At 36.1% G+C, this 24,524-nt stretch overlaps 1 protein-coding gene across 1 annotated transcript in view; it reads right to left on the reverse strand.

Annotated features, from left to right (window-relative positions):
* The window catches only part of PRKAR2B (protein kinase cAMP-dependent type II regulatory subunit beta), an 82,006-nt gene that overhangs the window by 34,940 nt on the left and 22,542 nt on the right, over nt 1-24,524 (reverse strand). The window lies entirely within an intron of this gene.

The raw sequence follows: 24,524 nt of genomic DNA on the forward strand, positions 1-24,524 counted from the left end.
ATATTAGTCATCTAGAATGGTCCAAGAATTTAAGTAGATTCTCATAGTACAAACAGTGTAAGGTATACTGTTATATCCAGACACATATCATAGTTTGTAGGACAGAATAGGAAAGTGAAATCTACACTGACTTTGCATCTTCTAGGGTTTGCCCTTAATTTTTTCTTGTAATTCTACAGACAGAAAGATAGACAGACAGACTGACCAACCAACATGGGGTAATAAAGGTTCTTTTTTTCCTCCTTACATCGAATATGTATTATCTTTTCCAACACCACTTCTCCAGCTCTCTGACATCAACTAGGTGTCCAACAATTCAATTCAATTCCAATACCACCCATCCAAAATTAGCTAGAGCCTAAATTTAAAGGACTCGGTCCCACAAGACTATCCTGCTTCAGAAGACAATCACAATTTCTGGGCTACCCATACTCTGACCACTCAGCAAAAAACTGGAGGATCCCACTATCTCCTTCTTCGATTCAGTAATTCACTGGAAAAACTCACAATACTCAGGAAAGTGTTTTCCTTACTCTTATGGGTTTATTATAAAGGATACAACTCAAGAACTGCCAAAAGGAAGGGAAGCACAGAGTCTCTCTGCCCTCTCTGATTTGCCACCCTCCAAAACCTTGATGTGTTCACCAATCTAGAAGCTCTCTGAACCCTGTCACTCAGGGCAGGGGTCCCCAACCCCTGGACCACAAACCAATACTGATCCGTGGCCTGTTAGGTACCAGGCCGCAGAGCAGGAGGTGAGTGGCAGGCCAGTGAGCAAAGCTTCATCTGAGTTTGCAGCCGCTCCCCAGCGCCAGCATCACTACCTCAGCTCCACCTCAGATCATCAGGCATTAGATGCTCATAGGAGCGCCGGTCCTTGGAGCCAAAAAGGCTGGGGACCTCTGAGGGGATTTTATGGAGGTTTCATTACACAGGCATGACTGATTAAATAACTGGCCATTTGTGATGAACTCAATCTATAGCCCCTCTCCCCTCCTCCAAGTTTGCGCCAAAAGTTCCAAGCTTCTAATCAAAGTTTGGTCCTTCTGGCAACTGGCCCCTGTTCTGCAGCTATCTAGAAGTTCCTTGCCAAGCCTAACCTTGTTAGCGTGCCAAATAAACTCTATCACTCACGAGATTCCAAGGGTTTTAGGAGCTCTATGCCAGCCACCCAAGACAAAGACCAAGTATCCTTCTTATACCGCACAAGGGGTTACACCAACTCCCAGGGTCTTTCACAAAGTGCTCACTACACTTTGTTGGTAATGTATAAACATCAGTACAGTCAAAACAACTCTGCACTGGCTAAGTCTGCATAACCCAAGTTAGCTTTAACAAAGCTAACAAAATATAAAGGAACCAGACTGAACTCCATGAGCCACTAGGCCTCAGCACCTGGTACATACTACGCTCTCAATAAATATTTGTCAAAACAGAATAAAAAGCAAAATGTGGCCTATCCAGAGACATTGTATGGTTTAAAGGCCATTAGACAAGAAAAATTGACTTCTATAAACTATATAAAATTTACTTTTCCAACGTCCTCAATATACTAAGATTTTAGTATATTTAAATTATAAACAGCTTAAAATAAAGGTATTATAAAAACACAGATATATTAGATAATAGAGTTCTGATTTAACATGGTTAAACAGCTTATTGAAGTGGAAATGCCTTCCTACAAAAAGAAAAAATTTACCTTTTACGAATATTTAAAATGTGAGAGATGATACAGAGTAAAAGAATGCTGCAGAGCATAATCTTATCATTACATATTGTAAATAGTGCAGAACTTTTTTGTCTACGTATTTTATATTACTTTAAATATTATATATAACTACATACTGTATATGAACCATTTGTTTTCTAGGCAATCACAGCCCAGAAAGCAAGGTAGAAATAGACTAATCAGCAATAATATTAGTGCCATTATGAAAGTATGTACAAAGCACTGTAGGAGCACAGAACAGAAAGGAGTGACCAGCTGCTTAGAGGACAGAAGGATTCACAGGACAAGAGAACTCCCTAAATGGTTAATGAAAAACAGGAAGAAGTTTACTGAGGCAAGAGGATATTGTGTTGTTTACTGCTGTATTCTTAACACTTAAAACAGTGTCACAGAGTAAATGCTAACAAAAATGTTTGAAGGAATGAATAGTTATGTTAGGTGGGGAGAAAAGTATTACCTTCTTTTGATCTTTAGACTTATGGATAATGCATCTGTCAGGATAGGCTGGCTTAAACTATAGTAACAAGCATCTCCAATTTTAGTCGCTTAAAAAACAGAAGTTTACTTCTTGTTCACTCTACGTCCATCTCAGGACAGGTGGTACTCTGCTCTGTGTGGTCTTTACAAAGGCTTCAGGCTAATGGAGCTGCCAACTAGTCCCCAAGACTGTGGCAAACTGCCCACTAGCTCCTGAAGGGGTTAAGACATGGCACCCCAAAACATGACACGTTGGCATACTGACTATCTTAAGTGAAGGAGTCTGGGAAACCTGCAGAAGCAGGAAGATCACTCTGACCTCCCCCTACCTTGAGAGTAGGAGGTCAATCTCCCATACCAAGAGGAAGGGAGACATCCTTATCACTAGAGACAGGGAATCTTGGACTGAGAAGGTTCCATAAACAAATCTTATTACTTCTTCATTACTGACTTTTCCTTCTTCCCTCCCTCCCTTCCTCCTTCCTTTCCTCCCTCCTTCCTTTCCCTTCCCTTCTTCCCCTCTCCCTCCCTCCCTTCCTTCCTCCCTCCCTCCCTCCCTCCCTTCCTTCCTTCCTTCCTTTCTTCCTTCCTTCCTTCCTTCCTTCCTTCTTCCCTCCCTCCCTCCCTCCCTCCTTCCTTCCTTTTCTTTCTTATCTAAAAAGTATAAAGTCTTCCTGCTTTGATCACTTCTTTGGGTCTTCATTTTCTTGTGAAGGCTCCCAAAGACATGTAAAAAGTCAATAAAATGGCTATGCTTTTCTCCTGTTACTTTTTCTCCACCCCCCCCCAGCTTTATTGAAGTATAATACACAGCTGCATGTATTTACATTGTACAATTCAATTTTTTTCCATTATAGTTGATATACAATAGTAGTCTCAGTTATATAATATAGTGATTAGAGATCTACAGAACTCACAAAGTGATCACCCCACTAAATCTAGTATCCCTCTTCCCCTTACATATTTATTACAACATTAACTATTTTCCTTATGCTACGCTTTGTATCTCCATGTCTATTTTGTAACTATCCATTTGTAGTTCTTAATCCCTTTGCCCCTTTTCACCGTTCCTTTAATCCCCCTCCTATTTAGTAGCCCTTAAAATATTCTCTGTATCTATGAGTTTATTTCTTGTTGTTGCTGTTTATTTTGTTCTTTAGATTCCACATATACATGAAATCATGTGGCATTTGTCTTTCTCTATCTGACCTATTTAGTTCAGCGCAATACCCTCTAGGTCCATCAAGGCATTAACTTTTTCTACCCCCTTCCTTTTAGTCTGTCTGTGTCTTTTAATCTGAAGTGAGTCTCTTATAGGCAGCATATGTAGGGGTCTTGTTTCCTTATCCATTCAACCACTCTGTCTTTTGGTTGAAGCACTTAATTCTTTTCCATTTGAGGTAACTGTTGACAGAAATATAGCTGTTACCATTCTTTATTCCTATTCCTGTTTTTGATACATGTTCTTTCTTCTTTAAGAAGTCCCTCCAACACTTCCTGTAATACTGGCTTGGCGTTGATAAATTCCTTTAGATTATTTTTGTCTGGGAAACTCTTTATCTGTTCTTCGACTATAAATGACAGCTTTGCTGGATAAAGTATTCTTGGTTGTAGATCCTGGGTTTTCATCATGTTGAATATTTTGTGCCAAGCACTTCTGTCCTGCATAGTTTCTTTTGAGAAATCAGCTGCCAGTCTTATGTGTGCTCCCTTGCAGGTAACTAATTGCTTTTCTCTTGCTGCTTTTAAGATTCTTTCTTTGTCTTTAACCTTTGGCACTTTAATTATGCTGTGTCTTGGTGTGGGCCTCTTTGGGTTCCTCTTTCTTGGGACTCTATGAGCTTCCTGGTGTTTGATGTCTATTTCCTTTACCAGGTAAGGGAAGTTTTCCATCATTGTTTCTTCAAATAGCTCTTCAACATCTTGTTTCCCTTCAGGTATCCCTATGACACAGATAATTTACCTTTAATAGTGTCCCATATGCTCTTTAAATTATTATTATAGTCTTGGCTTCTTTTTTCTTGCCATTTTGACCGAGAGTCTGGCTTCTCCATCCTCTATATTGGTGTTTCGATCCTCTTCTTTATTCACTCTGTTGATTCCCTCTAATATATTCTTCATCTCAGATAATGTGTTCTTTATTTCTGATTGGGTTCCTTTATAATTTTATTTCCATTTTTATGTTTTTTATCTCTTTGTTAAAGTTCTTACAAATTCATCTACACTTCCCCTAAGTTCACTGAGCATCTTTATAAGCAGTGTTTTGAACTCTGCCTCTATTAGATTGCTTGACTCCATTATTCCTGGATCTCTGTTCTCTTCTCTCATATGGTTTCTGCTTCTTTATCTTCCCATTTTGGGTGCCTTTCTGTAACTGTTTCTATTTCTTAAGCAAAGCTCCTAGGTCTCCCAGTCTTATTAATGTGGCTTTGTGTAGTAGGTGTCTAATGGCACGGTCCTGAGAGGGGTTCAACTGCAGTCCAACGTTAGCCCAATCCTGTGCTCCTCTGGGGCCACCTGTTAAGAGTCAGCAACCAATCCACAGATACTGAGCTTATAATTGCCTCAAAAAACCACATCAGAAATCGAGGCCAACAGCCACTAGCTTGGCGCTGCTCAGCAAGGAGCACCTGACTCACCAATGACACACCTAGATGTGGCCTAGGTGTGGCTATGAATTGGGAGAGATGGAGTTTAAGAGAATCCTCTGGGAAGAGTGACCTCTGTCACCCAGTTTGATGATGTCTCAGTTGCAAATGTGCACTGGGAGTGGGGAGGGCTCAGCAGAGGAACAATGGATACAGCCCAGCACTTCCACCCAAGAGAACACCTCACCTCTGGCCCTTGCTCCAACTCAGTGTTCCCCTGTAAGTCTCTGGTGCCTCCTGATAGCCAACCTGGAGCTGATGCTCAGAGTAAGCAGGTCTGTAACTGCGAAAGTCTGCTCACGGACATGGGCCCCTGTAAGAAGCGTCTGCAGCTGCCAAGTGTTGCTGCCTGTAGCCTCTGTCCCACTCAGCTGCTTGGGACTGGGCAGCCTCGTGTCTTCACCCCTGCCGACCTTCTACCATTGCAGGACGTTTAATTATTTTTCTCCCTAGTTGTAGTGCTTCTGTTCATCTAAAGCCCATTTGTCTTTCCTTGCTATTTGCTCCTTGTTTCTATCACAACTTTGATTTGGTTGCAAGAGGGATGAACAGAGTCTTTATCATCTATGCCATTCCTGTCCCCCCTGTTACTCTTATGTCAGTTTAATACTTAGGCCCAGCCAGAGACCCAAAGAGGGTACAGGAGAATTTTTCCTCCCCTAAACGCCTAGAGCTTCTGCCTACAAGAGATAGTTGTCACTTCTGCCAAAAAGGAATACATATGTCACATTTCATAGGACAAGTGACATAGCCATTCCTAAACTTCAAGGAGACAGAGAAGTGTAATCTCACCATGTGCGTAGAGGAAAGAAAACCAGAATATTGTGAAGAACCCCAATGACCAAAGAAATCATCTGACTGCCCTAAACACGAGGTTTCCTCTCTCTCACTCTTTCCATCAGGAGCTTATAAGGAGAATTTAAATCAACCTCACGGCTTACTTAAAAATAGGGGATTAGGGTGGGGTTAACTTAAAAATCTACAGAGTAAATCTCATAAACTCTAAACAGAATTATTACAATTTTCTTAAAGCTACCTTTTAAATATTAATTGACTATTTCGCTATTTAATATACAACTTAATATACTATTCCCTGTATCAAACTACTAAATTATTATAATGTACCCATGTTACTGCCTATATTTCAGCTACAAAAAAAGAGCAATATAAAGACATCCTGTACCTATTTTGCAGAAATGTCGGCTGCCTTCATTAAATAGTACGTAAGGAATATTTAACTCCCAGATCAGCTATATTCATGTCAGCAGAATTTTACTAAAAAGATTTTAGCCAAGACCATATAATCTTTTGTCTGGTGAAATGACAGAAACACATTTTCCACTTAATCCTCAAGGTTATCAATGGGGCTTTAAGAATCAGCTCTTAATAATACCTACTTCTGGTTCTCTATAAAACTGTTTTAAATCTTCATTCACGTAGGTTCGTAAATCATCTCAGACATCAAGTTAAAACGTAAAAAATTTCTCTAAAAATTTTTCTTGCTATTTCTACTATAAAACATTCTATTGTCTCATACATTCTACTGTCTCTTAAGTATTTCAGATATACTATATTAAACATTTCACTATACTGCCCTGATTACGAAAGCATTATTTTTGTTGTACTTTAATGAGAGGTATTTCAAATAAGAATACATAATTTACAAATTCCTTTCTCTGCTGTTATGTTTATAAAAATAATTTTCTTCCACCTATATACTACTCATCTTTAAGTGATTGTATAATTAATTATCATTCGTACCTCACAAATAAATTCATGTTCAGGATACTACTAGATCAGTATCACTGAGATACATAAACAAACAGCAACAGAAAGCTTCAGATAAATGGGAATTTGCTCATCACTTGCTATTTTCCTATTATTAAAGCTACAGAAAACAAAACATTATTTAATCTGTTTCCATAAATGTATAAATTTTCCTTCAAAAACTCTAAAGGGAAAACAAAGCCCTAACTATGCACATGTTTAGTCTTTATTTCGGTTCCAAAGTATTTTAAATTTTTAGTTATAAAGTATGTGGAAGCAATCACTGTGTCTATCCTGAATCCATTTTTTTCTATTACAGTTGACATTCAATATTATTTTATATTGGTTCCCACTTCTTTCCCTTTCTATTACATGATCTATGCATGTGCAGTCTATAAAACATCCAGCACCTCTTTTAATAATTAACTCTTTATAAGAAATATGGCACAATATTCAATAGGTTTGTAAAAAGAATCATGTCAATATGGAATGTATCTGTGAGGAAGAATCTAAAATCCAGTAGGCTCAAATACTCTACATAATTCCATTGTTCACACTGCGGGATTCAAAGAACAGAGGATACAGCAGGAGCCCGTACCCCTTCTCACATGGAACAATGTCCCCTGTAGATATTAATACTTACTTTATCAGTAAGCGTTTGTAAAAATTAACAATGTGTAAGATCCAAGCATGTAAGGCAAGTGCATGGAATCTAAGGACCTAATTTCTGGGTATTTTTCAAATAATCTATTCCAAGTAAATTTTCTTCAAGAGAAAACTATAAAAATTTACAAATGACTATGAATAGGGTTAATAGATACAAAACAAAGAGCCTGAAGAATAATTCTGAGAATTATTTTGATAACTATTAATATTTTAAACCCCAAATATGTGTTTGTTACTAATCACTACAATTCCTCAATGATATTTTCTAGAACTATTAAATAACAGATGGTTAAGTGGATCTATCTGAACTAGAGGACAGTACTGTAATAGAAATTATTTTGTGCTTGGCCAAAATAAAATGAGAATTTCTGAGCATTAAATTTGATGAATATTATAGATTTTTAAAAATTAATAGCCAAGGAGAAATCAAAAAAGAACTCTGATCCTTCGATTAAAAAGCCAACAGCGTCCCAAGAGTTTGTGCAAATGTTCTAATAGTTCAGATAATTTGATCATCTCATGGAATTTTATTTTGGTCTGAGACCTTGACCTACATTAAAGTAATATGAATATAAGTACTAGCTGCTAATGAATGATATACCCACATTTATCAAAATACAATTTTGCCCTTCAGATATACTAGAGCTAGATCTACTTAAAGCTTCTGAATAATTTTGTTTACTGTTTTTGAGACTAATGCTGCCTAAAATGTACCTATAAGAGAATAACAGAGATAAAATCACCATAGGGATTCTTCTAAGTTGTTAATAAATGTTCACAATTAGTATTATTTGACAGATGGTTCTAGGATGTTAAATTTGGACAAATATAGCCAGAATTATAGGAAAATAGTTTAGTCAATACTTGGCTTCCAGATTTAATAATAAAATTACCAAATGTGAGCATTTGGAGATCATTTTTCAATCAAGTCTCTTTATGTGATTATCAGAAGTCTATTAAGAATTTCGATGCTCTTTTAGAAAAGTATGTGACAGAACAATGTGTATCAATATCCAGAGACTTAAAAATACAACATATATTTATAAGTAAATGCAATTCAGTCAAGCTTTCTCATTACTTAAATTTGAAAGATGTAAATTTTTATAAGTAGCCTAATAGGATTTTCTTCTTCGAGAAAATTTTCATTTCTACTTTTTGAAGGAAAACTTTTTTTAAAAGTCAAGATTTATGAGATGATAAAGGACAATGAATTTAAGTGAATTTTTAATTAAAAAGAAACAGAGAATAAGATGAGAGATATGGAAATAAGATAAAACAGCAATTAAACACTTTATATCTAATAAATTAACAGCTACTTGTTTTTAAATACAATCCAATTTTAGAGAGGGTGCATAGATTAGAGTGAACTTTTTCATACACTACTGGTGAAACACTAAACTGGGAGTGGGGGTGGAGATGGAAGAATCAGTCCGAAAATATTAAAAGCCTTGAAAATGTTCATGCCCAATTCAGCAAGTGGTCTTCAAGTGATTTATCTAAAGAGATAATGAGTTGAAAACAAAAGAAACCTCAATTCCCAACAGTAAACTAATAATACATTATAATAAATATCTGTACATACTACCAATATGCTATGCAGCCATTTAAAAATTATGTTTTATAAGAATATCTAATGAAATAGGAACATGTTTAGCAAATCTTACTAGTTTTTTGTTTGTTTTTAAGCAGGTTTAAAGACAGGTACATGGTTTGGGCTCACATAAAGTATGCATGAAGTAGGGTAAACAACAAAGTTTATATGGTAGTTGTTTCTTGGTAGTAAGACTCTGATGATTCCAATTTTTCTATTTGTGCCTTCCTGGGTTTTCCTCATTTTCAACGGAGAATGTTTGTAATCAGAACTAAAGTTGTGTTTTTTTTAAGAGATGACTGTAAAGCCAACTTATGAAAAATAATCTCAATAATAATACTATTGTAAAAATGAAATTTTTCTAATAAAAACTTCACATAAAATAAAAATATTGACTTAATGTCTACCACAGTATTATAATACAATGGCTTCCTCTATAATTTGAATACTTAAAAGCCATCTTCAGAGGTACAGTACAGCAGAGTGAGGAGTATGGCAAATCCTCATCCCAAAAGCAATGGTAAAACAAAACAAAGTTTTTTCACACAAAAAAATTTAGGATTCTGGAATTTAATTAAAGACAAATTGAGAAGCATTGATTCACAGAAAACTAATGAACTTCAAGTTAGAACAGTGAGAGTGTACAGGAAAAGACAGGAGTGTTTTTCATTTATTCATACTACTATCACACTCACAACACCGACCCAAGATGCGTAGGTTTATTCCCACACTGGCCAATTTTCCAAGACCAGCTAGGTGTCCTACAATTCAATCCAATTCTGACACTATCTACCTGGATCTACCTGGACACTATCTATCATATCTGACAAGGTAAGGGCTCAGCCCCACATGACTACTCCCCACTTCCGATGCCAATGACAAGCAGTCGGTACCCAGATTACCCACACCTTGTCTGATGTGGCTACAAACTGGAGGTTAACCCTCCTCAGAGTCTATCACTTGCTAGAACAGCTCACAGAAATCAGGGAAACACATTTACCAGTTTATTATACGATAAAGTATGTGATAAAAGATACAGACAAATAGTCGATTGAGGAGATACATAGGGCAAGGTCTGGAAGGGCCCTGAAGGTAGGAGCTTCTGTCCCAGTGGAGTTAGGGTATGCTACCCTTCCAGCATGTCGGTGTGCTCACTGAACTCTGTACTTTTGAGGTTCTGATGGAGGCTTCATGGATGATCACTAACTCAATCTCTAGACCCTCTCCTCTTCCCAGAAGACTGGGTGTGGATAGAGGTGAAAGTTCTAAGCTTCTAATAATCATGGCCTGATCTTTTTGATGACCAGTCCCCTGTCTTGAAACTATCCAGGAGCCCACCAAGAGTTGTCTCACTAGAACAAAAGACAGTCCTATCACCCAGGAAATTCCAAAGGATTTAGAAGTTCCACTTCAGGAACCAGGGTCAAAGACCAAATATTAGAAGATAAAAGATGGTCCTAGTGATCTTAGCACTTAGGAATTGTAAGAACTTTAGGAGCTCTGTACCAAGAACTGGGGACATTAAAAGATAAATATATTTCGAGTTATTTCATAAGGAGTCTATGGCATTCCTGCCTGGGACTGCTGTCCAGATCCCCCATCTCAAGCAGGGTAGTTCTACCAGCTCTGCTGCTAGAAGAGACTAACTTGTATGAGAATAGAGTATTAAAGAAAAACAACCCATCTCTAGCAGCACAGTTAGTACTGGTGACCTCAGTGTCAGACAAGCAGGAAGGCAAGCAGCTTGCCTAACTTGAGGTTGTGGTCCTGGTTACAGAAATATTAGACCAACAAATTAACCAAAAATTAAACCCCAAAATGAGCACAGAGGAGCTTCATAAGCACTGTAAACATCCATGGCTGACTGGAAGGCTGTATGGGCATGCTGGAGAAACTGGACAGGGCCCAAGCCATCCATACTGGCTGTCCATAAAACATTCAGAGACGATAAAGGTGACAGTTAGAAGTTGGGGCATGCTTTAAAACTATCTGAAATATGAATATGCTCCTCAAATCACAAACATATGCATCAGCTCAAGGTGTGTGAGTATAACTTCTAACCAATCACTGGCTGATGACTCAGCCATGCACTAACAGGAGTTAACTTTGAAAAGCCAGGGTTAAGTTTATTTTTTAATTTAAAAAAAAGTTAAAAAAAAGAGAGAGACATTAACAGCCACATACCATGGCGGAGTCAGAGTCCATAGATTTAGCCTAAGAAAATTACTAAACAAAAAAATAGCAACGACAATGCTAACATGGAGGAAATCAGAATTCAGTATCGCTACAAAATATAATCTAAAATGCCAGTTCTCAACAAACTTATAAGAAATAGGAAAGAACACCAGAGAAACAGGAAAGTGTGATCCATACTCAGGAAGAATGCAGTTAATAGCTATTATTTCTGAATGGGCCCAGCTACTAGACTTAGCGAAGACTTCAAAGCAGCTATTTGTTCAAAGAAAAAAAGAAAATAATGTTTAAAGGACTAAAATATAATGACAATAACTCAACAAATACCTTTACTTCGATAATGAGGTAGAAATTATGAAAAAGAACCAAATAAAATTCTGGTGTTGGAAAAACACAATAACTTGAAATGAAAAATTCACTACAAGACCTCATTAAGTTTGAACTGTTAAACGTCAAAAACAAAGAAAATAATCAAAATGAAATCATCCTTGTATACAAAGGAACAATAAAACAATTAATGGTTAACTTCTCATCAGAAACAACAATTGGAAGGCATTAATGGCATATTCAAATCTCTGAAAGGAGAAAACTGTCTCACAAGAATTCTATATCCAGCAAAACTATCCTTTAAAAATGAAGATGAAATTAATTCATTCTCAGAAATTCTCTGAGAAAATTTGTGACAAGCAGATGTGTCCTATAAAAAATACTAAAGGCAGTCTTTCAGGCATAAAGGAAATGACACCAGATGCTAACTCAAACTGGCGGGAAGAAATGAAGAGTAATGGAAAAGGTAAATTTGTGAGTAAATATAAAAGACAGTGTAAATACATATTTTTGCTCTTTTTCTCTTAATTTTTACTTTAAAAGACAAGACTGCATAAAGCAATAGTTATAACACTAAACTGTTGGGTTTATAACATATATAATACATACGTTAATAACAGCACAATGGGCTGACAGTCTAATTCTACCTCCCTCAATTCCTCCTCACTCATGCGCCTTAGTAAAGCAGTTCAATGGTTCCATGCGACTATGCCCAGAAAGATATCAACTCTTCTCAGTTTGTTCCTGAGTTATTGATAATCAAGGTGAAAAAGGTGTGGATAATATGGATCTATTTTTAAACCTCAGGATTTCATCCAGAGATTCCTAAACATGGCACATCTCTGACCAAAACTTTTTAATGCTTCCCACAATACAGAAGACAAAATCCAAACTCTTGCCATTACTTTTAAGGGTCTTCCATGATCTGATTCAAATCTATTTTTTGAAACTTTCCTCCTACTATACTATAATGAAGCCCACGAATTTCTAACTTTATTATACTATTCACTATTCTCTCAACACAATATTAGTTCATGTGGTTTGCTCAATGGGAAATTTAGCCCTTCCACTCTCCATTCCCACCTATCGAAATCTTACCCTTCCTTCAAAGATCTGCACAAATGTCACATCCTCCCTGAAACTTTTCCCAAGCACAAAATTAGGATTAAAAGTTTCCTTTTGTGTAGGAATATAAACACACCTTTTCTATATCTTTATTTCAGTGTAATCACATTATGTGGGGGCTGAATTCAAAATATAATATATGAGGCAAAAACCTCCAACAGTAAATGTTATTTTTGAAAATCCCATGTGAAACTATTGCTGAACATGGCCATATCACCCTACAATAAGTTCACGACAATGGATTTTCCTTCCAGCATTAAAACTAATTGCCTTTCTTCTGTTGAGTACTAGAAGTTGTTGCCAGCTTACATTTAGAAGCCACACATGTGGAAAATGGATACCTTTAAAATCCCAGAAATGCCCAGACTTTGAGAGGCATGCAGGAACCAAGAGGCCAGCAGGAAGGGTAGATTCCCATTCCTCCTCACCTACTGAAGGCACAAACTCACTTTATGGAATGTCTCTCTGTCCCTTTGTACTCAGGCTCTCTGTAGAATGTGTATAACGGAATCAGAGTGGGTGGCAATAACCATGGCCCAACTCTGCTGTGCTGTCCTACAACTGTCTGATGGGATAGCCAAGATACACAGTCAGCTCTTCCAGGGGCTTGGACATAAGCTATATTTTCCTCATCTTTAGCAATCTCATAGTATGCACAGAACAGTCCTGCGAATGTGAGTTAATGAGCAAAGTTTTTTAATTTAACTGACATAACACACCCAACTATATACACAAGCCATCTACAGTTATCAGAGTATAAACATTCTCAAAATAAACATTTTTGCACAAAAAAGTTACCCACTTACAAATTAAAAACATAAGTCTAGAAAAAACATCCAATCTGATTGTAAAATGAAGTAATTTTGCATAGTATGTGGGAACCATGTGGCTAGCTACTCTTAATGTTCTGAAGAAACAACATCAAAAAATAGTTTGTAAGAAGAAAATTACAGTGACCTTTAGCTTCCTACTTTATCTCTTTGAAAAATTTGTGGTATGAATATATAGGATTATCTCTTCTTTGAGGATTTTTCCTTTAGTAGCTAGATGAATTGATATGCAAGATAATAGTTTCATTCTTTTGAAGAGAAGCAGTGTTTGTCTGGTATTGCTATTTATTGCCATTTCATGTGTCAAGTATTATTCTATCACAAAATGGTAATGTTTCTCAAAAGAAAAAGACATCTAAATAGGTCACCTACAGTCGTACAGGCAGATGATAAAACAAGTTGCTTGAGCTTTCCTCACACACAACTTACTATACTTGAGGAAATATTTTAGGCATTTTACATTATCTCATTTATCAATTAACAATACCACATGAGTAAGGTACTCTTCTACCACATTTTACAGAAAAGAAACTGAAGTTCAAAGAGGTCAAACAACTAATGAACGGCAAAGCCCAAATTTGAACCCCAAGCTATCTGACTTCAGAGTAAAACACTTAACAAATCAGTAAGGAAATAATTGAGCAGGCAGTTCAGAAAAATTAATATAAATGGTCAACAACAATGAAAAAATGCCAAGCCCCACTAATAAATTTTTTAAAATGCCAACTAAAACATAACTGACACATTGAATTGATACACATATAAAAGCTCTGTAATATTGAGTGTTTTATACCATGTTAAACATAAGATGAAAATATTAATTAGTATTGCATTTAGAGGGCAATTTAACAATGCCTATAAAATTTCGGATGCTCATACCTTTGAGCATTTCCTCTTTTAGAAATATATCCTACAGATATACTTGCATAATTATACAAAGATACATGTACTGAAAATTTAAACTCCTTTGTTATATAAATTTTAATACATACCTATAATGGAATACTATTCAGTCATTAAAGTAAGAATGAGGTACCACTAGATATAAGGACATGAATAGTAGTACACGATACACTGTTAAGTGAAAGAGGCAATGACAAAGTTGGATATAATTTTAATTTCAACTAAATATATATGTGCATTAAAATGTCCACAAAAGTATCAAAAAACCATTAACTATGTTTCTCTCCAGGACTAGGACTGGAACAATGAAAGAAACAAACACCCTTAATTTTTATTTTATACCCTTTTGTCTGATTTGACTTCTTTATCATGAGCAGGTATGAATTTTATAATAAAAAATCTTTAAATGATATAAAAGGCATATGTACACACTGATCACAATTATTAGAGACATGGATATTGATTTACAAAGATTCTATTTTAGAAAATTTTTAAAAGTTGTACTTTATAGTGGAAAACATGACTTCAATCATTAAAAAGCTCCCTCCCCCCAAAAAAAGACCCTGACTGCCTTATTGTTGCTAAAGATGCGTAAAGCTGAAAATGATTTCAAATTAAAATGGAGAAAATGAGCAAACCTTCACTTCTCATCTCTCTCTCCATCCATGCCCATCTCCTTTGGCCCTTCTCATCTCACCCTATCCCTTCCAAATTACCATCAAGCACCTCACATACTACTATTAGACTGCTTACAGTGCTAGTCTCATTGGATTTCTGGTATATACAAACAAATATAACTACATCTTTTTATTATTTATAAGATCCATAACTTAAAGAGTATAATATTTAATAATACAATTCTGTAAACCAAGCAAACATGACTTATGTAGTTTAGAGCATCTTCCTTAGGTATACCTGCATCATTAATCTTTTGTTTAATTTGCAGACATCAGGAAAGTATATAGATGGTAGTCATTACAATCTACATTAAATTGATTTTTCCAAATATTAAGGTTTTTCCCTCCTCTCCAAAGAGAAACAAAGAGAAATAACAAACCCAACCAAACTGCAAGCAAATAATTTCTAGAAATGTAGTTAATTCCATGTGTAAAAAATTATTATGGTTTATAATATTTCTAGATACTTCTCCATTAATTTGGGTGGTAATATAGTATTTTCAGATTTCCAGCTGAAAAGGGGAGGAGATAATACTTAAATTTTGATCAAAATTCAACTAGATTGGGATGTCAAGGGGCAGAGGCAGAGCCAAAGTCATATCAGAACCACTTTTTAAACATTTTGCACAAGGACCCTTCAGAAACGACTGTATTTCCACCAGTCAATTTTAATGAGTGGTAGCACCACATCACATCCCACACGAGTTCAGGGTTAAATTTTCTAATAAATGTTTTCTGATATTAAAAAAAAAAAAATCTGGAACACTCAAATTGACTGTTAAAAGCATCAGAATTTAAATCATTTGATAATTTTGGGCACATAACTGGAATGATGGATTAAAATGTAAAGAATACTTTGTGCATTATTAAACAATTTAAGTGCTTCATCTATAAGAATATAGAATAACAATGCTGGTACTAGAAATTACTATAAATAATCATCTTTTCTCCATACTGTTAGAATTTAGTGTATGAAGTATTTAACATAATTTAAAAATTAAGGATGAAAATAATAATACGGAAAAATAGCTAAAAGTAATTTGATTTAATGTCCTGTAAAATCCTCACTAGCAACTGCATGATTTGGCTACAAAGTATCCAAGATTTTTATAGTTCTACCAGCCCATAAATCCCATTTAATAAAACAATTAAAAACTAGTTTGATTCCATTTTAAAGAAGAAATCAATAATATTAAAAAATAAAAAGTACATAATCTTGGGCTTGTTAAACTCTTTGTGCCTCAGTTTCCACATCTGTAAATGGCAATAATAAGAAAATCTCCTTTAAAGCTGCTAGTAGTGATTCACATGGGTTATCATAGAGAAAGCAAAGTTGAGAAATGGTGCCTGGCACACAGCAGACCATGCACAAGTTTCAGTGTCATCATAATCATCAATCTACTTTCACAAATTAGGCTAAAGTTTAAAACCTAAATAACAGATCCTTATTCAACTTTTTTAACTACCTTACTTGTTAAAGAAATTTATCCTTTGATAAAAGTGAGGAGGAAAAGCCATGGTAATTAATTCATGGAAAACATTTGGGACTGTTAAAAACAAGACAACAAGCCCAGAATGGAGCTGCTTATATTAAGACCCACGTCACCAAACCAAGACTTAATTATAGTTGCAGCTCTCCCAGAAATGGAATCTTAAACTGCCAATCAAGAATCACCTGATCAGCACTAGTTAGGCAGGCAACAGACCGCTATTAGACTGCCCTAAAAGAAAGTAACCTTCCAATAACCAACCCTTTTTTTTTTTTTTTTTTTGCCCAGGATAACTTTCTTGTTCCCACTCTCCGCTGCATATTTTAAGTCTTTCATTTGGTAAAGCTCCTCAGAGCTCCTTTCCATTTGCTAAATTGGATACTGCCCAATTCGAATCAATTTTTGCTCAAATAAACTTAAAAATTTTGTTATGCCTCTGTTTATCTTTTAACAGGACTCATAGGCAACCTTCAAATATAACGATCTCTGCCTTAGAATCTGCGTCCAGGATGAGAAAGACAGTGTGACTCTCCTGCAGCAACAACAACCATCCAAGACACATCAGTCCCACCAACTACATGAAGGTCTCCCTTCTAATAGGATTATTTAAAGAAAAAATTTAACTTCTAATGTAATTACTTGTGATATAACATGTTTTTTTTTTTTATCAATAAAATGTACCTCTGGATTATAAACCTTTTTGTTATTCTAATTTCAAGAACAGCTCTCAAATCTAAGAATTTAAAATAGATTAAATTATCCCCTTCATATAAATGCTCTGAAGAAAAGCAACACTCTAATACGTCCACAAAATCTGAATAAAGTGAAAATACAAAGTAAAAAAGTAACACGAAAGTAGTAGTTTATTTTATAAAACCACAGGCGTAGCTATGGTAAATGTAAGTTCCCAGTTTCTACTGCAGATCACCACTCGGCAACCTGCTGAAATGTAGCTCTGAAAAACGACCTCACAGCATCAAAGCCAAGTCTGTGTCTCGTTTCCTATTACTCTATGTTATACAACGAACACGCAGAATTATCTACAACTGTTTTTAAAGGGGTGTTTTAACGTGGAATCCCATTTTAAAATATCTAAGGAGAGGGTCAGTTCTGCCTGTTTTATGGAAGTCAATAAAGATAACATTCATAATTCCTTGAAAGAAGTTTAACGATACAACTATTTAAGCTATTTAGTCTTTCAAATGAAAGGCTCTTCTTTTCCACCATCTTGAAAACAATATATCATTAATCTATATTTTAATGTTTTAGCAGTTTGATTATATACTCTTATGTAAAACAACAATATCAAAATCAATGTTTTCTGGTTTTAGTAACTCAAGACTGAAGACAGAGAAAAAAGGTGGTGATGGCAGTGGAGGTGAAACCTGCTTGTCACTGGCAAATGACAGAGAAGACCTGGATACACTGTCTGGGTTTTAGCTGTACCATGAATTTTTTATATATCAGGAACAGGATCAAATGATTAGCTAGTATACAAATACGTTGCTAGGCTCTCTGAGAGCAGAAGCCAATGATAATAACACTCTAGTAATCGGCTCCAAGAAACAGTTGGTTCCATCTAATTAAAGGAGGAGGCTGCATTTAAACATACCTGTTTCAAATTAAAGGTTAAAATTTAAAAAGCAAATCAATTTATTTTCAAAATAACAGTCTACAAATACAGCTTATAATTTAGGGGAGACTGAAGTTGCTTTTTTGTTTTTATCTAAAAAGCTAAAGAATGTTAACATTTTAAAGAAATCGCTCCCATTTCACACAACTCCCCATGCAATGTTAAATCAATCTAAATTTGGGGTAAGGGAATTAGTTGGAAGAGATAGACAAAATCACATACTTTGGCTAACTAAAATTAGGATAAATTATAAGAGGAAATAACAGAGATACTAATATTATGACATTTTTATTAGAGTAAAATTTGACAAATTGAGCCCAATGATATACGTTAATTTAGCACTATGTGTCAAGTACTGTGCTTTAAAAAAACAACTTTGCTTGTATTCTCTTCATGAATTACAATGACCTGGTTTTACAGAAGATGGTTTGAGTAAGTTGCCCAAGGTCACAGAGCTAAAAAATGATGTGAGCATGTCTGTTTGCCTCAGATCCAACCCAGTGCCAGATACATCGTAGACCCTCATTGAATATTTAATCAATAAATGAAACGACAGCCCAAATCCCAGTTCTTCAGTTCTGCACCACACTGCTTTCACACTTAAAGTAAACATCAGGTTGAAATGCTCTCACTGAAAACCTGAGAGTGAACAAATTAGAACGTAAAGACCTTTCAACCATACCCATCTGTTTTGTTATCCTTGATCACAACATGTAAGACCCTCCGGAAAACCGCCTTCTCCCCAATGTCATCTCCACACTTAAGGAGAGTTTGCTGCCGCTGTACCCAGTGCCTTGCACAGTGCCTGGCAGTGGTAACTGGTTAATAAATAGTTGCTCGATTGAACTGCTGACCTGTGGATTCCTTTCCAACACTTTCACCCTCAAATGCTTTTATAAAACATTTCCCACATTCTCTGCCTTAGCTGAAACCTGGTTTTTCTCCAAGAACACCACTTTGAGAAGGACTCACTCCCTGAATACAGTGGGGCCCAAAAAATAATGAGGGACTCTCGTGGCTCTCACACTAGCACCTAGGCTGCTACTTGGTAGTAACCTGCAAATGCGTGTGCTCCTCTGAGACTCACAGCATTCAGGTACCCCTCCTGACTGGTTCTGGGGCTCAGTTTTCCTTCTACTCCAGTTTTGCCATCATCACAAAACACTTCGATGTCCAAGCCCACCCTCAAATTGTTTTTGTTTACTTCATGCCAATAACACTTCATCCTACATCCATTTGGCACTCTAACTCTGTAACAATGTACATGGCTGGTCTTTACTTCAGGAACCTCACTACACATGCCTGGCCACACCTTCCCACCCTGCCAGTACTCTCACTTCTATTTCTGTGTTCTATTTTTCTTTGACTTCATCCAGAAATACACTTTCTTCTCAGTTCACCAACTATGATGCTTACAGTTCTAGAGGGAAAGAGACACATGAACTACAATATCAAATGACATGTAGCAGAAACAGCAGCACATATTCTACACACAGGTGTCATCCAGAAAGAGAAATAATACCGAGGGGGAGGGAACATGGTCAAGTGGTGGGGTGAACTGTAGCAAGGCTAGATAAGCAAAGCCTGTGAAACATTTCACATAGCAACAAGCTCATGTCAGGCAGAAGGATGAATAAGTGTATTATGGACATGGGGCAGGGCTGCTGCATACCCCATTCTACCACTCTAAGAGGCACCACTCATACTACAGTCTGTTCTTACAAAATGCCAAAGTATTAAAATTAAGTTTTTGGCTTTGTTTTAATAATCAGTTCCTTTACGTAAATGTGATTTTTCTTTACAAAAGCTTTTGATGAGAACTTTCATATCTCATACAGAGCACACCAAGGTCATGTTGCCTACACCACAGTGGTCCACAATGAGATAAATACAGAGAGTGGGAATGTTTAGGAACCGTTATAGCTATCTGATACTGCCAGGGCAATCTCGTTGTATTTTACAAAAGTATTTTTGTGCAATGGATTGTGGAGGTGGTGGACTGATCCTTCACAGAGAGTTTGTGGAGTAGTGACCTAAGCTCTGATCATAATTAGAGAATGACTGCATAAGTTCAAATGTTTATTCTATCTATTAATACCTGTTTTATAGGCATTGTCCAATAACCAGGACACGCAAGGGGCACAGTGGGCTACAAAGGCCACCCATGCCACCTTCCAAGTCCCTCCCAACCTGCTGGTATAAAGAATCTAAGGACACCATAAGAGCAGAAGGAGACATCCCATCCTGCCCTGCCCTGCCCTGCCCTGCCCCGTACTTTTAACCATGTTTTTACTATTGCATTCCTTTCTCCCTTCCCTGAAGGGCTCGAAGAGAACTTTGGAGAAAATGCAGTTAAGTTCAAGAGATCATTTTCATTGGCCTGGAGATAGTTTATCAGCATTCCTGGGCCTAAGAGAAAAGAATCAGATTTAACACTTCCCACAAATTCCACTGGGCTCTAATTCCCACAGCAGGCTAAGGCCTACAAGAGCACAGTATGCTCAAGTAGCAGCAGTAAATGAGCACTGCTAGAGTGAAGAGAGGAGAGGCTGGGGACGAGGTGGGAGCAGTTCCTGCTCTGTTCACTTGTTTTTTTTATTTATAACAATTCAGAGAGTAGAATCCGTTTTCATTTTAGCCTGGGCAAGAGAGACAACAGGTACATGGAGTGGTGGAAGCCACTTCCACCCCACCTAAGGAAGAAGTGGACAAAGAACCCCACGGACTATGCATTGGGATCTCAGAGAACTTCTCTAGGTCCACCCCTACCCTTTCGTCTCACCTCCCTTGCCCAGTGCTGGCACCTCTGGTTTCATCCTATTGCCTCAGGTAAACTGTCTGGGTCTTGGTTTTAGCCTCACCTTGGGCATCATCTTTCTAGTGAATTTTCCTTATTAAGCTTTGCTGTCCACAAGCTACTTCTGTTCACCTCTGTATCCTGTGAAGGCTTCTGAAAGCACCTGCCTATTCAGGAGACACATCTGGACAACAGGCTGATATTGTGAAACCCAAATGGAGAAAATACTGTTAGTGTTTTTCACAGATTACCTACTGTTTCATTACAATAATCTTGTGAGATAAGTATTATCCACATTTCTAACTAGAGACATTGAGTATTAGAAAGTGACTCTGTGACTCTGTCTCTCTGTCTTCCTCCCTCCTCCCCCCACCCCTTTTCTCTCTCTCAACTAGAGGGCATGTGTATACTAGAGCTATTACTTTAGCCCAGGTCTATGAGAATCCAGAGCTCAGACCAGCTCCCTTGGTAAAAGAGACACTCACATTTTGAAAGAACGTTAACTTAAAGGCAGAAATAATTCCGGGCCTTAAGCCTCTGCTGCCCATAGCCATTGGCGTTTGCTTACTCCATGCCACAGTTGCTTGATGGCAGAGGCAAAGTACAGAGCAGCATACTATAAAAAAGGACTTTTTTAATAATAAAAATGGCCAGTTATTAGTGATAAGACACAAATGCATCTCTCATTTTCTTGCTCAAATCCAAGTTACAAGGCTTAATTTAAAGACCAGCTCAAATGGCACCCTATCTGTGAGCCACACCCTGGAAAACTATACATTTTCTCCTTTTCCCTTTGTGGATACTGTGGTAGTTATCATACTGATTCACAGCCAGCTTCCCTGCTAGACTATGAACTTCACAAGGACAGTATCTGACTCTTCTTGTATTCCTAACACTGTATCTGGCACATAGTAGGGACTCAGTAAATGTTTGCTGAATGAATTAGTAAATTAATTAGCATAGTACACTAACAGGTGTACATTATTATCTAGTGTTGGTGATTACCAAGCTTGAACTGAGCTTACAAAATGCTCATTTCAAAAACAAAATGTAAATGTAAATATATTCATATAGCAAATTAGTTTGACGACATGAGAATGACCTCTGGGAAAAAATCGCTGAGGGGTTAAATAACTTTAAGGTAAAAACAATGAATACCATAGCTACAAAATATTTCCAAAACAAAACAAAAGGAAGCATATGTTCCCTGAACTGGATTCAAGGTAAGATCTGAACTGCTATTTCACTACTTTCTTGGGGGCTAGTCATCTCCGGTTTGGGGTGATTTCACTGAGTTTTTAATATGTCATTTTACACAGTGAGTATGTGAGATTTAAAGACTTATTTCACCTCTGAATTATTCTAAATTTTAGCTCTGCTCAAAATATACTATAAAGTTCAACGCTCATGTTATGACTAAAAAATTGAAGAGTGGCTAATTATCTACACAAGAAAATTAACAAATTCATAATTTAGAGTTTGGTTTTCACTTCTATTATAAGAAATAATTATGTAATTGAAAAAGTAATGCCTAATAGTAGTCCATGGAAACAATACCAAGTATCAATGCAAAGATTTTGTGGACATCGATGGGGCACAGTGATGTGCCCATACAATCGAAGAACTTGTAACAGGCAATACAGGGAACTGTTTCATTGTTAAGGATAATCTTCAGAATTCTAAAAGAGCAGATTTCAAAAATTTCAGGGAGTCAATTTATGAAAGACAAGACGATCAGAGTCAGGACAATTAAATGCAATATAAAATCCTTGAATGAGCCCGAATTTAAAAAAAAAAGAGAACACATCAAGAAAACTGAGGAAATTGGATTCTAGACTGTATACTAGATAACAGCATTGTATCAAAGTTAAATTTATTGAGTGTTATATAGGAGAATGTCCTTGTTCTTAAGAGATACACATGAAATATCTAGGATTCCTAAAAGGTTCAATGAAAAAAAACAAAAGGATATGTACATGCATGTGTAAAGAAGAAAAAGTGTGCAAATGTGGCAAAATAGTAACAATTGGAAAATCTAGATAAAGGTAGGTGTTCACTGAATTGTTCTTCAACTTTTTTTTATAAACTTGACTTTTTTAAAAATAAAATCCTGGGGTTAAAATAATTCAGAGAAAGGTCTGATCTCATGGGGCAAGGCCCTGTCTCAAGATTAATGAAACATTTTAGGACTTTATTTTTTTCCCCAATTCAGTAAAAAAAAAAAAAAAAAAAAAAAAAATCCACAGAGGAACACCATTATAATCTTTTAAAAAATTGTAACATGCAAACAATAGAAGAGTATCAAATAGTGTTATGACTCTCTAAGGCTTTTTTACAACAACTAAGGCACAGAGCTGAGATTTTTATTATTTTGTTTTGTTTCACACTATGTTAAAGAGAAGAGGGCTGACCATGAATATTTCTGAAAGCCTAGACATTGCTTTATAAAAACCATCTAACTTAACTATCACAAGTCTGAATACAGCAGTTATGATCCCAAACTGAAAGAAAATGAAAATAGGAACAAATAATTTACATGCAAATTCACAAAGTAAATGAGTGGTTTGAACTCGTTTGAATAACTTCACATCCTAGAGTCTTTCCCATATAGTACAGTAATGAACAATGAAGAAATAATATTGTGGTTTGCTTAAAGTTTTACTCTTCAAAATTTTACTGAGCTACTTACTATATCTACCACTAAGCTTATTTTTATTTTTAATAATTACAACAATAAATGGTATATTTCCATTTTTCTACCAAAAAGAATAATCTTCCAAAACAGAAAGCCCGTAATAAGCTTTAAAAATATACGTATATTCCTAACTATATAAAATGTTTAGTGCCTGACCCATAGGGGTACTCTATATATTAGTTCTCTTTTCCTTCCAATAATGAATGTTAAGATTAATTGTCATAACTGTGTTCGGTGTGTGCTATTATTAGGGTAACAACTTTTCTCCTTTTAAGGTTTATTGCTATATATAACACGACTATTGAACTTGATATTACCTTATTATTTTTCTTTAAATCAAATTGCTTCCTGTGGTTTTCACTGACATTTCCTATGGCCTGTTATTCTAGGAATAAATGCGACATTTGACTTTAATGTTTATCTCTTTGCTGGCATTCCATCTTATCTATGTTTTCAGCCAAGTCTTGCTGAGATACATTGCTCACAGATTTACTAGTGGTAGGGGACTAAAATACTGGTGTTTCAAAAGTAATCTACTGAAGCACCTGACCCATCGATTGAGGATATATATATATACTGTACAACAAATGCTAATGAAACTTGCCCAGAAATAAATCTTATGTCACATATTGAGGAAGGAAAGTAGATTATTTATTCTAAGACTCCTAACTATGTTTCCATGGAAAGAATTTTAAACCAAAAAAACAAGTTATCGCACTACTGATTCTCCCTCATTGCTCCTCTTTTGTTTCTACCACTACTCATAAAAGACTACTTACTATACTAGACTATGATCACACTTGATAGCTCTCCTTTGGAATAAAGTCTGATGACTTAACATAATCTCTCATTCTACAAAAGTTATTACAATCTACTCTTTAAGATTTAAAATAAATGTGCCTTGAGATTACAAAAAGTTCTGAATGAGAAAGTAGGTACCATCCCAATATAGCATATGCCAACATAATAAGAGTAG

The sequence above is a fragment of the Rousettus aegyptiacus genome, unplaced genomic scaffold (genome assembly GCF_014176215.1).
Source record: "Rousettus aegyptiacus isolate mRouAeg1 unplaced genomic scaffold, mRouAeg1.p scaffold_m13_p_13, whole genome shotgun sequence".
Lineage (NCBI taxonomy): Eukaryota > Metazoa > Chordata > Mammalia > Chiroptera > Pteropodidae > Rousettus > Rousettus aegyptiacus.